We start from the raw sequence: 14,890 nt of genomic DNA, 5'->3' as shown, positions 1-14,890 counted from the left end.
CTCATTATCCGGACACATGATATATTATTCTGTTTTTCAGCCCCTCATAATGATTGTGTTATTATGTATGGTTATTGCATTTATATGGCAGAGTCTCATCCGTCTCCCCATGTATCCGCTGCCTGCCTGACACTCGATGTCACTCATGTAATATATACATATCTCTCAGCATAGACCTTTAGAGCTTTGTCAGTGTGCTACTTACACTGATTCTTTATAATTCTATCTCTGAGCTCTCCCCTCTGAGCGCTTCCTGCTTGTTCAGTGTCAGTATGATTATACCAGCTGGAGGAGTTTATATTGCATGGTCCCTCATTGCACATGGTCCATCATGGATGTTTTCACCTCTGTGTAAGAATCAGAATTACAGATTTGCATTTTTTAACTCATCTTAATATGTATTGATTTTTTTTTAATTGATTTTCATTTTGTCAGCCATTATAATACATTGGTAAATTCATCTTTAGACATTTAAAATATATTTTTGGCCTTTGGGTCAATACTACCATCCCTGATTGTGTAGGGTACAGAATTACGTACTGGTGGTCTGAGGTAGAGAAGTTAATGATAAAATCCCTGATTGTTTAGGGTACATAATGAGATAATGGTAACATCCCTGGTGGTCTAGGGAAAAGAATAAGATATTGCTAAAATCCCTGGTGGTCTAGGGAAGTGAAATAGATAATAGTAACACCCCTTTTGGTCTAGGGTACAAAATGAAATAATGCTAACATTGTGTATCTAGGATACACAATTACATAATTCCAATATCCTTGGTGGTCTGGGGTATAGAATGAGACAATGCTAACATCCCTGATGGTCTAGGGTAAATAATATGATAATGGTAACATTCCTGGTGACCTAGGAGAGTGAGGAAGATAACTGTAACATAAATGGGGCAGGTCAATATCTGAGGGTGCCCATCCCTGGAGACCTAAAGTTATAAATGATAATGGTAACATCCCTGGTTGTCTGGGGTAATAAAGGGCACAAAGGAAGCACATGCTGGTCGTAGGGTAGAGAAGTCATAATGGTAACATCCCTGGTGGTGTAGTCTAAAGAATGTGATAAAGCTAACACCCCTGGCGGGTAGTGAAGAGGATAAGAGGTAACATCCTGGTGGTCTAGGGAAATTAATGGCATATTGGTAGTATCCCTGAGGTCTAGTGTAGTAAAAGGATCAATGCTAATGTCAGTGGTGATCAAGGGCAGAAAATGGAATAATGGAAAAATCCCTGGTGACCTAAGATTATAAAGAGATTTATGGTATTGATCCTGGTGGTCTGGGGTTGAGATGTGTATAAAGGTAACATCCTTGATAGTCTGGCAAAATGAAGGGGATAATGATAACATGCAGTCTTGGGCAGTAACATGCTTATACCAGTATCCATGGTGGTCAACAATAGTGAATGGAATGATGGTAACCTGCCTGGTGATCTAAGGCTAAAAAGGGTTCATGGTTACATCCCTGGTGGTATAGAGCAGAGAACATCATTGGTGTCCAGCGCAGATAAAGCTTCAGTGCCAACATACCTGGTGATCTAAGGCTAAAAAGGGTTCATGGTTACATCCCTGGTGGTATAGAGCAGAGAACATCATTGGTGTCCAGCGCAGATAAAGCTTCAGCGCCAACATACCTGGTGACCTAGTGAAGTAAGGCAGACCTATGAACAGGTTTGTAGAACAGTAAGATACCTGGTGGTCGTGGCCTTTAAAAGGGTTTATTGTAATTTCCCTGGTGGTCTAGGGCAGTGATGAGGTTAAAGTGAATATACCACTTTGCTTGCTGTAAAAACAACGTTTACACAGCTTGGTCGGCATCGGCATATAAGTAATTTTTTAAACCAATGCCGATTCCTGCCGTCTGCGCCAGTTACTCGTTGTGTAATTCAGCCCACTGGGTGCACTGGAGGCGCCCCCCCCCCAGTTACCGATATCACCCCCCCCCCCCCCCCTTGGTGATGTGGCCAGACTTGATTCTGAAAATGTGTGTACCCCAGGGGAGGGGGTATCTGTGCACCGGGACGAATTGCACAATGAGAAAGCGGAGCAGATGCCAAATATACCATGCCGCCAGGATCTACGTGCCGGCACTGGCCAAGTAGTATAAAAAATTACAGCATGCAAAGCCGTTCATCGGTTTACTATTGCCAGCTCGATACCCAGCATTGCCCCTTGACAGAAGTGTCACACAGTTATCTATTGGGTAGAATGCTTCATGAACACTAGAGGGCGCTCTGGGGCATTTTAAGGGCACATATCTTGGGCAGGGCTGTCTGGGTGCCCACAATGATCTGTAAAGCGACCGTACACACAGACATGATAGATATGAAAATAATCATTTAAAGGACAAGGACCCATGCCTAATGTGGGTCTGGCAGTGACAACTACTTTGGGATTGGCCAGTCTGGAACTTTCTTTCGTTAAATGCTTTTGCTCTAAGTATTCTGCTTTTTTCATGTTAAGCTGGTAACCTAAAGATGGAGGAAGAACTAGTCAAAATCTTTAAAAAAAAAATAAAATTATTTATATATGTGTGTGTGTGTGTGTGTAATTCATTTATTTTTTAAAGTATGGATTATTATTAATATTATCTGTGATTGGTTATTGATTATGGTATTTAATATTTATTACATTTCCAAAAACAATGTTTAATAATTCCAATCAAGACACTATATAAGAGTTATATATATCAGTACATCATCATCAAGATACTGAGCAGATTCCAGTGTTTCATATAATAATAGTAATAATAATAATAATAATAATAATAATAATAATACATATGATTATTATGCTATAATACTTGTTTCTAGTGATCCAGTATGCAGTTTTCTGACACACAGCTCCCTAGCATAATCACATGATAAAATGATGTCTGCCTGTAGTCACCATTAGAGGGAGCTCTTACACTTACTGCATACTGTTTGATTATTGAGTTCAATGGGAAAGTTGTATGAAATTGCACTAAGCTGCTTCTACTATCTTTGGGAAATCATTTTGCTCCTTATGTTCCGTAAAATGTATCCTGATGTAAGAAAATGTGTCATTCTGCCACCTCTTTCCCATATGTCCTGAAGGTCCTGAGAGCTGGTATGTCTACAGCCATTGAGAGAATCTCTGTGATGGGTCAGATTATAAGGTCCATAAGCTATTCATGGTTCCAGTATGCCAGGCTCTTGGCACCATTTGGCTCTTTGGCTGTATTTGGGGTCATACTGTATGCTGTTCCATGGTGACAATATGACAGTATTTGGCTCTAGGTTGGCACAGGAGTACAGACGCTGTTCGGGTCTATGTGTGCACTCAATGTTGGCATGAACATGGTGCTTTCAAGGTGCCATTTGGCATCTTAGATGCTATATGTGCACTCTAACATTATAAATGGTAACGTGTGGCACAACGTGGCTCTTCTTTCTCTGGGGCCGACCTGGTAAAGTATTATGAATGTGCACTGGGAACTGGGCGGCTCTATGTGTTTGGTGTATACGTTTCTGTAGGGTGGAAAAAAGTTTTGGTTAGGCTGGGTTCACCCTACGTTTTAGCAAACCGTTTTTTGCAAAAAACTGATGAAAAATGGATTAAAAAACTGATGCATTTGTGTGCATCTGTTTTGATCCGTTTCTCCATTGACTTCCATTATAAAGATCAGAACGGATCCGTTTTTTTTAATGGACACAAAAATGAGGTTGACTATGTTTTTATGTACATAAGAAAAAAAAGGATGTTTTTTTTTGTTTGTTTTTTTAATAATGGAAGTCAATAGAAAAACGGATCAAAATGGATGCACACAATTGCATGCGTTTTTTTTTTCCAACCGTTTTTTGCAAAAAATGGATGAAAAAAACGGATTGCAAAAACGTAGTGGGAACCCAGCCTTATGGTGGCATTATTATAGGGGTGCTGATTGTGTGGGTTTTTGTGCTTCTGTAAATATATATCCTTATACACCCCCCGGATGTAGCTCTGTCTATATCATGTGACCAAGGAAATTGAGAACACCCCGACAGGGACCAGCAGCCGTCCCAGCAGTAACCATAACCCTATCTGAGTTGCTATTTAAGCAGTTTCCCTATCACAGTCTTCCCCTTCTTCAGGCTTGAGCCTGCTCTGTAAGACGTCTATGTGTTCCGGGTGCTCCAAGCAGGATTCAGCCCTCTCCATGGAGTTAACACCACGAGCCGCCCAGCTCAGTCTTGACAACGGGACAATCTGTTGAATTTGGACCGTTCAGCGACTCGGCTGGGAGACAACGTACGAAAATAAATATTCACTAAGGGAAAGAAAAAAAAAGTCAGCTTTTCTGTGTTTTTTGCCTGCGTATAACCAGAGACGCTGCCTGGCTGCATTTCTGCTGTGTAAAGTTTCCTATCAGGAGAGAGTGATGTGAATTCCTCTGGCACGGCCAGACGAACCCGTTATGTATAGATGTAATTTTTTTCTCTTCTCTCGTCTTGTTGTTGTTGGTTGTTTGTTTAATAAGACATTTCCTCTTGGTTAGTGGAAGTTGAATCGTAAGAGGCTCCAGTAATTTTCCTCCTCCCCTCCCAGCTCTGCACTCTGGAACACTGTGAACTAAAAAAAAAAAAAAAAAATCAGTGAGTTAAAGCGTGAAGCTATTATCAGAATCTGAGCCGGCCGCTCTCGGGAGGCTGCGAGTGTGGCTAGCAGCGTCATCGCCGGATGGAAAGCGGAGCAACCGCCACCACGTCGGTGAGTGGTGGGAATCCAAGGCTTTCAGGTGTCAAGGATGCAGGGTATTGCTGCCCCTCCCTGGGGAGACATACGGCAACAGGAGGCAGAGAGGCTTCAGCCGGGTTCAGTGCTGAGCTAGCAGTTTGCCGCTCGCTACACTCGCGTTGGCTTGAGAGTAACATGTGCCCGGAGTTGGGCGAGATATCCTGATGCCGCCAGTGGGTGTCGGATTTGGCATGGCAAACAAGGTGCCGGTACAGAGAGTGGGAAAATATGTGGATCCATCACTTGGAGTTTTTAACTGGCAGCCGTTCACGTCTCTCTCCGTTCCAAGCATTTTGCATTCTGCCGATTGCCCAGCCAAGAGAGAGAGAGAGAGAGAGGGAGAGAAAAAAAAATCTACAGGGGAAGTCTAGTTAATAGGAAAAAGCCATACTTAACGGGTGATCCGGGCCTGTACCCCACCCCCACCAGCTCCCTCGTGGTCCCACCTACCCTCCCCCCAGCTGTCGTCCTACTTTTGCTTTGTTTTTTTTATTTTCGGTTGCTTCTGAAGGCTTTCACGTTGACCGTCACTATATCATTGTTTTTTTTGTTTTGTTTTATTTTTGCCTCTCCGGTGTCTCGTCCAGGCCCCGGCCGGCGTTGCCAAGTGTCGATCGATCCCAGCAGGGCCCGAGTCACAGTAAGCTTCATTCTATTGCATTATCGTGAATGTTGTCCCTTGTAAAGTTTGTTGGTTTGTCTCAGCCCGTGCCAGCTGCATTCCTATGGGAAATACTTGGAAAATCACAAAGAATTTTATTAATTTTACTTTGTTTTGGCGGCAGGCGATCACCCCGCCCCCCATCCTAAGCCCGGTCCAGTACTGGCCAGTGAGTGTACCTGGGCCTAAACACTCTTGTTGTTCTCCAGTCTGACTGATGCAACTTTTTTTTTCTCTGTACTTTTTTTTACTATTATTCTCTTACATTCACGCCTGATAACAATAACTCTGTCCTTAACTGCTAATCTCCATTGAATCTGAAAAAAAAAAAAAAAAGCGGGAAAAACAGGTCTACCTTTGGTAGTCATGGAGACTAATTTAGTGTAAACTTTTTTTTATTCATTGGGATAATTGAGATTTTTTTTTTTACATGTTAAGGCTATGTCACACTGCGTATGATTCCGTCCGTAGTTCGTACGCCGCCATACATGTGCGGCTAAAACTACGGGCGTGGGAAAAATCGGCATGCGGCCGGATGGTGGGTACGAACCGCGACCATACGCCCGCAGTACAGTTATGCTTCCCTAGCTTGATTCGAAGCGATCTGAAACAGGTCATTTACTTGGAAATCTTCACCCAGCCCAATAAAACTCACAGAACCTTTTGGATCGAAAAATCAAGTTCAATTTGTCTGAAATAAGTACTTCGTACGGGACCGCATGGAAATCCATGGCCGTGAGTTGGAACATTTCCGTCCTCAAACAATGGTCTTGTTCATTTTTCATAGCGCCGTATACGATCCGGCCGTAAGCTCATACGTAGTGTGCACTGTGCGGGCGTATATCGTATACTTTCAAGCGAACGCATCAAGCTGAAAACTACGTGCGGATATTCGCGGTTCGCACTACGGACGGAATCATACGCAGTGTGAACATAGCCTAAAACAGTTTTGGCATTTTGTCCTCTCCACATGCGAACTTTTTTGTCCCGCCATCCCTCATTCTCGCTAATGTTGTGTTGATACATAATGAAATGCAAATAAAAAATCATTTAAAAATGTAGAGTTCAGTCTGGTTCCCATGCCCCCCCATTATAGGGGCTAAAACTCTGAAAAGTTATGACACACCCACTACAACTCAATGGTGGGAAAATAGGGCATAATAACGTGTGAAAATGGCAGAATTGGTGGTGGAAGCTGTGATGAGATTATGGTGCCAATGTCTGTGCATTAGTTATTCTTATATCCAACATGTAAGGGTTAATAGTGTAAGAGAACCGAAATAAAATCTATCCGGAGATGGAAAATACACAAAGAAAGATTAGATGGACCCGGATGATGATAGATCAGCTTACTATAGAATAACATGATGTATGGTAAAAGACAACACTGGAATATCAATCTCATCTCATCTGAGTATAAAATATATAGATACAAATAAAATATACAATCCTACAGAAAATGGAGAGTAATACAGAATATATATAATAAAAAGATAAGAATTAGAGGTAATAATATGAATGTTTACTATGATAAAGATGCCATGATATGGAGATGGTTTATATCAGAGGATGGAATCCTTAAATATACAGCTAAGTTAGTGAACAGCAGAAAAGCTTTTCACAAAAAGATACCTTATTACAAAAAGGATACTGTAATATCAGATATAAAATAATTGAACAGATTTCAGCTCAATATAGTATATATTGTATTTCAATGAAATCTTACGTAAAATATAATGCTACATATAGTATAACAAATAGTAATTATATAATACTGTATATAATTTATATTGTTTAGTATAACAATATAGAGTAGTCTTACAAATAATCCAATATAATGTTATATATAATGTAGTATTGTTACATGTAACATAATATTATATAGTAGTATGTAATATAGTATAATGTAGTGATATATATTACAAATAGTATAATATAATGTAGTGATATATAATATCACGAATAATATAATATAATGTGATGATATATAATATTTCAAATAATATAATGTAATATATAATATTACAGATAGCATAATTTAATATATAATATAATGTAGCCATATATAATATAATATAATATTACATATAGTATAATATTGTGTTATAAGTGTTATACAGTAGTCTTACAAATAGTATAATAATGTTACTTTATATAATGTGATCATATAATATAATGGATTGTTATATAATATTACATATAGTATAATATTGTGATGTAGTGATATATAACATGTTGTATTATGTGATGTAGTTATATATAATATAACATATAGTATAATATAATGTAGTGATATATAACATATAGTATAATATTGTGATGTAGTGATATATAATATAACATATGGTATAATATTGTGGTGGAGTGATGTATAATATAACATACAGTATAATATAATGTAGTGATATAGTATAACATAAAGTATAATATTGTGATTAAGTGATATATAGTATAATACAAGGGTAGGGAACCTTGGCCCTCCAGCTGTTACAAAACTACAACTCCCATCATGCCTGGGCAACCATAGCTTTAGCTTTGACTGTCCGCGTATAATGGGATTTGTAGTTTTGCAACAGCTGGAGAGCCAAGGTTCCCTACCCCTGGTATAATATTGTGATGTGGTGATATATAATATAACATATAGTATAATATTGTGATGTGGTGATATATAACATATAGTATAATATTGTGATGTGGTGATATATAATATAACATATAGTATAATATTGTGATGTGGTGATATATAATATAACATATAGTATAATATTGTGATGTGGTGATATATAATATAACATATAGTATAATATTGTGATGTGGTGATATATAATATAACATATAGTATGATATTGTGATAAAGTGATATAAAGTATAATATTCTGATGTAGTGATATATAATAAAACATAGAGTATAATACTGTGATATATAGTATAATATTGTGAAGTATATCATATAAGTAGAGACTTTCCCCATTGTATTGTTTTGTGTATGATGTTAGAGGGTCTCAATGCCCCCTGACACATGGGGGATGTGCCATTGTGATCCTAATCTCCTCTTGTCAAAAAAAAAAATCAGGGAAATATGTGCGAGTGCGTTGGTGGCCCGTGGACCCTCTGAGGCTTCAGAACGAGGAACATCACCTGTTTGGAGCCCCCATCGGGTATGAGTGAATATGGGGCCACATACACTATAGGCTGGAGGAGGGATCATCCATATCTCTTATAATCTGCAATGTCAATATTGGGCAGTATGACCAGGTGATGAGTGTCAGGAGCTGGGGGACCCCTATGGGGCAGGGGGTCACATGACAGGACAGGATGGATCTCCCCTAATCCTGACATCCATGATTCGCACAGTCCTGGGAGAGGTGCTAGTGATCAGTGTATTGTATCCTGCTGGGAGACCTGAGTGTATATAACTCCAGGGAGAGGTGCTAGTGATCAGTGTATTGTATCCTGCTGGGGGACCTGAGTGTATATAACTCCAGGGAGAGGTGCTAGTGATCAGTGTATTGTATCCTGCTGGGAGACCTGAGTGTATATAACTCCAGGGAGAGGTGCTAGTGATCAGTGTATTGTATCCTGCTGGGGGACCTGAGTGTATATAACTCCAGGGAGAGGTGCTAGTGATCAGTGTATTGTATCCTGCTGGGAGACCTGAGTGTATATAACTCCAGGGAGAGGTGCTAGTGATCAGTGTATTGTATCCTGCTGGGAGACCTGAGTGTATATAACTCCAGGGAGAGGTGCTAGTGATCAGTGTATTGTATCCTGCTGGGAGACCTGAGTGTATATAACTCCAGGGAGAGGTGCTAGTGATCAGTGTATTGTATCCTGCTGGGAGACCTGAGTGTATATAACTCCAGGGAGAGGTGCTAGTGATCAGTGTATTGTATCCTGCTGGGGGACCTGAGTGTATATAACTCCAGGGAGAGGCGCTAGTGATCAGTGTATTGTATCCTGCTGGGAGACCTGAGTGTATATAACTCCAGGGAGAGGTGCTAGTGATCAGTGTATTGTATCCTGCTGGGGGACCTGAGTGTATATAACTCCAGGGAGAGGTGCTAGTGATCAGTGTATTGTATCCTGCTGGGAGACCTGAGTGTATATAACTCCAGGGAGAGGTGCTAGTGATCAGTGTATTGTATCCTGCTGGGAGACCTGAGTGTATATAACTCCAGGGAGAGGTGCTAGTGATCAGTGTATTGTATCCTGCTGGGAGACCTGAGTGTATATAACTCCAGGGAGAGGTGCTAGTGATCAGTGTATTGTATCCTGCTGGGAGACCTGAGTGTATATAACTCCAGGGAGAGGTGCTAGTGATCAGTGTATTGTATCCTGCTGGGGGACCTGAGTGTATATAACTCCAGGGAGAGGCGCTAGTGATCAGTGTATTGTATCCTGCTGGGAGACCTGAGTGTATATAACTCCAGGGAGAGGTGCTAGGGTTCAGTGTATTGTATCCTGCTGGGAGACCTGAGTGTATATAACTCCAGGGAGAGGTGCTAGTGATCAGTGTATTGTATCCTGCTGGGAGACCTGAGTGTATATAACTCCAGGGAGAGGTGCTAGTGATCAGTGTATTGTATCCTGCTGGGAGACCTGAGTGTATATAACTCCAGGGAGAGGTGCTAGTGATCAGTGTATTGTATCCTGCTGGGAGACCTGAGTGTATATAACTCCAGGGAGAGGTGCTAGTGATCAGTGTATTGTATCCTGCTGGGAGACCTGAGTGTATATAACTCCAGGGAGAGGTGCTAGTGATCAGTGTATTGTATCCTGCTGGGGGACCTGAGTGTATATAACTCCAGGGAGAGGCGCTAGTGATCAGTGTATTGTATCCTGCTGGGAGACCTGAGTGTATATAACTCCAGGGAGAGGTGCTAGGGTTCAGTGTATTGTATCCTGCTGGGAGACCTGAGTGTATATAACTCCAGGGAGAGGTGCTAGTGATCAGTGTATTGTATCCTGCTGGGAGACCTGAGTGTATATAACTCCAGGGAGAGGTGCTAGTGATCAGTGTATTGTATCCTGCTGGGAGACCTGAGTGTATATAACTCCAGAGCACTCCTGCAAAATAGGAAGTCACTATGCAGAATATACCAGCAGGGACCTAATATTGTCACCCATCCTGGAGTATGGAAAGTGACCAATGTCGAACTGGCCCACCGGAGGACTGGAGAATCCTCCGGTGGGCCCCCAGCTTTAGAACCTGTACTAACACTGACTGACATGCCATTTCTCAATGGTTCTTCATTGGTGGGCCCCCAGGATCATTTCCGACACAGTGCTCTCTTCTGCCACCTCTGTCCATGTCAGGAACTGTCCAGAGCAGGAGAGATTTTCTATAGCCATTTGCTGCTGCTCTGGACAGTTCCTGACATGGACAGAGGTGGCAGCAGAGAGCACTGTGTCAGAATGGAAACAAAACACATCTGTCTGCAGGACATACAGGAGCTGATAAGTACTGAAAAACTGGAGATTTTTTAAAAGAAGTAAATTACAAATCTATGTAACTTTCTGAAACCAGTTGATTTGAGAGAAAAAGATTTTCGCCGGAGTATCCCTTTAAAGGGACGCAGAAAGCATCAGCCATCTTCCACTTCCCTGACAACCCCTTTAATCACTTTTAGGCTACGTTCACACAACATAAGTACCGTGGTAATCACGACCGTTGTTGCAACGGCAGTGATTTCTGCCGTACTTACGTTGTGCGGCAGGCTGAGGGAATCCCGGCTGGAGTGTATACATTTAGTATAAGCTCCAGCCGGGATCCCTAGCGGCACCACGAGAAAAGCCCAGTTTTCTGCTGCAGAAAACCCGGTCAGTGCACACTATGGAGGGTGCGGCTCTTGCCGCTCGCTCCATTGTGTGCAGTGGGGACTTCTGATGCGGGCGCGCACGGATGTGCCCGTATCAGAACTCAGCGGCGCTAAAGATCATCTGGCCGGTAATATATATATTTGCTGACTTATTAATCAGATTATTGCAAATCTAAATGGAGTGGTATATATTAGAAACATTGTTCTGTTGTTCTGTTTTGTGGGTTATGGTAAATGGAGGTTAAAAGGGAACCTGTCATTGCGTTCATGCTGAGTCATTGGGGCGGTTCAGGACACTTAGAAGCTATCAGGGACTGCCCCAATGACTTATGGTTCAGGCAGTATGAAATACATGCAGCATCAACCGCCCTCCTGAAGACTAACCATTCCTTCTATACATGTCATTACCTTTTCTGTCTCCTTACCCCAGTTCTGAGCCAGTTGCTTTGTACTGAAGACACAGAAAACTGTATAAGAGCCGTTCACTCCGTCTCTCCCTCCTCCCCCCTCCCTTCCTAGACAGCTGATGTAAACAGTGTCCCTGGATGGCTACATATGCAATCTGTAATGCAGGAGGGTAATCTAAGGTCAAGTTACTTGTGACATTGCTGTGATTAGCTTTCCTGGCTTAAGACAGCAGAAATAGTACAGATACAGCCAGCCAGGGTCACTGTTTGTATGAGCCGTCTTGGGATGGAGGGGAAGAAGGAGTGAACAGCTTTTTTACAGTTTTTTGTGTCTTTAGCACAAAGCAGCAGGCTCAGACAATAATGACATGTATGGAATGAATTGTTCGTCTCCAGGAGGGGGGAAGACTCAGCATGTATTGTACCTGTGTGGAATACCCCTTAAAGCGACTCTGTACCTACAATCTGACCCCCCAAACCACTTGTACCTTCCGATAGCTGCTTTTAATCCAAGATCTGTCCTGCGGTCCGTTCGGCAGGTGATGCAGTTATTGTCATAACAATTTACTTTTAAAATTGCAGCTCCGTGCCCTATGGCGTATCTGTGCCCTAACTTTGCACCACCCCCTCCGTCCCCCCCCCCTCTTCATTATTAGGAATGCCACTGGAACATTTACTTCTGTTTGAACATTGCACAGGTGTCTTAATGATCCAGCCCATGGAGGGCGGGGAGGAGGGACGGAGGGGTGGTGCAAAGTTAGGACACAGATACCCCCGTAGGGCACCGAGCTGCAATTTTAAAAGTATTTTTTTATGACAATAACTGCATCACCTGCCGAATGGACCGCAGGACAGATCTTGGATACAAGTGGTTTGGGGAGTCAGATTGTGGGTACAGAGTCGCTTTAAATCAAGTTGCCTTTAAAATGTCTACCACTGCACTGGTTGCACTATTGTTGAAGTATTTGTATTATGACAATGAGATTTTTAAATTTTTGTAATTCTAAAGTATTCCCAACTTTCAATAAACGGCAGTAAAGTGAAGAAAAACAGCTGAAAGTGTATTGCTCTTTGCTGCATAACTATTTTGATGTAGTGTAGTACCACGCTTTAGCCTGAGGGTGTCACTATGGGCATCGCCTTATGTTTCTGTTTTGATGAACTAGCAACAATGACACCTAGAGGCCAGACTTAGGTATTACACAGAGGAAACGTATAAATAAAATTATCACCAGATCTGTAACGATAGAAAAGTTCTGAGACGTCGGAACAACTGATACAAAGTGTTACATTGTTTATAAATAACCGGATGACGTTAGGGACGAAATATCCAGAATTCTCGTTCTTAATGAGAAAAAAATGAAATTGCTCCCAGCAGCTGGAAGGACTTGGAGCCGACATAGTGGAAATTTCTCATTATGGAAATAATGTAACAAAAAACAGACCCGATACCGAAGAACGCTGCTCGGTGAACAGGACGGGTCATTGTTTCCACCTGGTCCTGCTCACAGCTGATGATTTGTTGCATTGGGTCAGTGTGAGTATGATAGGATGTCAATTTTTTGGGTAGACAGCAGAATTTGCCGTCCAATATCTTTAAGTCTATGGACTGAACTTCAAGAGGAGGCCGCGCGTATTCCGTAGTATTAACATTTCCTTAGGGTAGAGTCCAAGGCAAACTTACCCTCAGAGTTATGTCACGGATGTGGGTTATCCTTATCTAGCATGACTTTTGTACATGTGCCGCATGAGGTCTGTGTCTGAGAAAATCCACGAAGTGATTTACAGGACAGTGCTAAATCTGTCTCTGAAAGAAAGGGGTATCTGACCACTAAAGCCCCCTGTGTCCTTGAGGACAGGGACCCCAGTCTCCCATTAGGAAATACTATGTACTCTGCTGTTTCGGTGGCTCCCATAGAGAATGATTGGAGACAGCATAGGCATGAGCTACTACCGCTACTACATTCTAACAGGGAACTGAGGTCCCCGTTCTTAAAAAAAAACGGGGACCCCAGTGGTCAGACTCTGTACAATTAGTTATGTGAGTTAGAGGATAAAAATGTCTTATGGGAATACCCCTTTAAGGGTTCTCTTTCCTTTCCTTCTCTGACTTTAAGCAGAAATGTGGTAATCTTTAGAGCTAGTGTCTCTTTGCAGCTGCTCTGATCTTGAACCCAATATGTTCTTTTTCACAAAGCGTCTTCTGACCTAGAACGCCCCCTATAGGATTAGGAGGTAGATTTATCAGTATTGTCTTCCATATAGAAGCGGCACAGTGGCAGACATGATAGACACCGGTCTTTTCCGATTCTGCTCTCCTTCCCGATCTTCAGCATCGTGCTCATCTTTGCCTTTCCTTACTCCTAAATTTCCCTATCAGCCATGTGTCAATACAGTAAATTACATTTGTTCTGGTTAAAAATTAATAGTTGTTGATACGGTGTCAGAAGTCAGATGAGGAATTATAAGAGTTCTCCCCGCGGTGCTTGGGGTAATGTGTAGTAACATGAAACCTGCTCCTCACCCACGTCCGCCATCCACAGGAGACCTGGGAGATCCTGCCGCATTATAATAGGAGGAAGCGCAGGACAAATAGCACAGATCCTCTCAATGTCAGCCCTGAGATTGCTCTCTTCCCCCCAGCGACCCTGGAGTCCGACATATACCACCTGCTGCACGTACATGATATGTGCCACTATTACCAGAGCAATAGCCTCCTCATCACATTATATGAGATTGAACTCTACTCCCCCACACGAAACACAGTGCAGAACTATCTCCATACAGAAAGAATCTGTTTACAGGGACCACAGCATGCACTATGTCTCCCAATGTACAGTAATAACAGTGCCGCTGTTATAGGACTGAGATCTGAGGGGTTAACTTGGTCCCTGTACACGGCACCTCAACATATAAATCAGTATAAATCTACACAAAGAATAACTGTGAAAGCTCCAGAGCTGCACTCACTATTCTGCCAGTACAGTGACTGTGTGCATACATCACATTAGTAATGAAGTTAATGCATGCTTTTTTTTTTTTTTGGATCCTCTATGGTCTCCTGGTGTTGATGCATGGTCTCTGCATGTTCTCCTGGTGTTGATGCACGGTCTCTATATGTTCTCCTGGTGTTGATGCATGGTCTCTGCATGTTCTGGTGTTGATGCATGGTCTCTGCATGTTCTCCTGGTGTTGATGCACGGTCTCTATATGTTCTCCTGGTGTTGATGCATGGTCTCTGCATGTTCCTCTGGTGTTGATGC

At 42.1% G+C, this 14,890-nt stretch overlaps 1 protein-coding gene across 11 annotated transcripts in view; it reads left to right on the top strand.

Annotated features, from left to right (window-relative positions):
* ZBTB20 (zinc finger and BTB domain containing 20) overlaps positions 1 to 14,890 on the top strand; it is a 683,935-nt gene that overhangs the window by 517,644 nt on the left and 151,401 nt on the right. The window contains exon 1 of one of the 11 annotated variants that reach the window (XM_069945741.1): positions 4,602 to 4,713. The exons of the other annotated variants lie outside the window; for them this stretch is intronic. The gene's annotated coding sequence lies outside the window, so the exon portion shown is untranslated. Of the gene's footprint in view, positions 1 to 4,601; positions 4,714 to 14,890 lie in introns of those variants that run through there. 11 annotated transcript variants of the gene reach the window in all.

This window comes from Dendropsophus ebraccatus, chromosome 11 (genome assembly GCF_027789765.1).
Source record: "Dendropsophus ebraccatus isolate aDenEbr1 chromosome 11, aDenEbr1.pat, whole genome shotgun sequence".
NCBI lineage: Eukaryota > Metazoa > Chordata > Amphibia > Anura > Hylidae > Dendropsophus > Dendropsophus ebraccatus.
The sequence above is the reverse complement of the archived record's forward strand: the minus strand, read 5'-3'. Positions and strand labels throughout refer to the sequence as shown.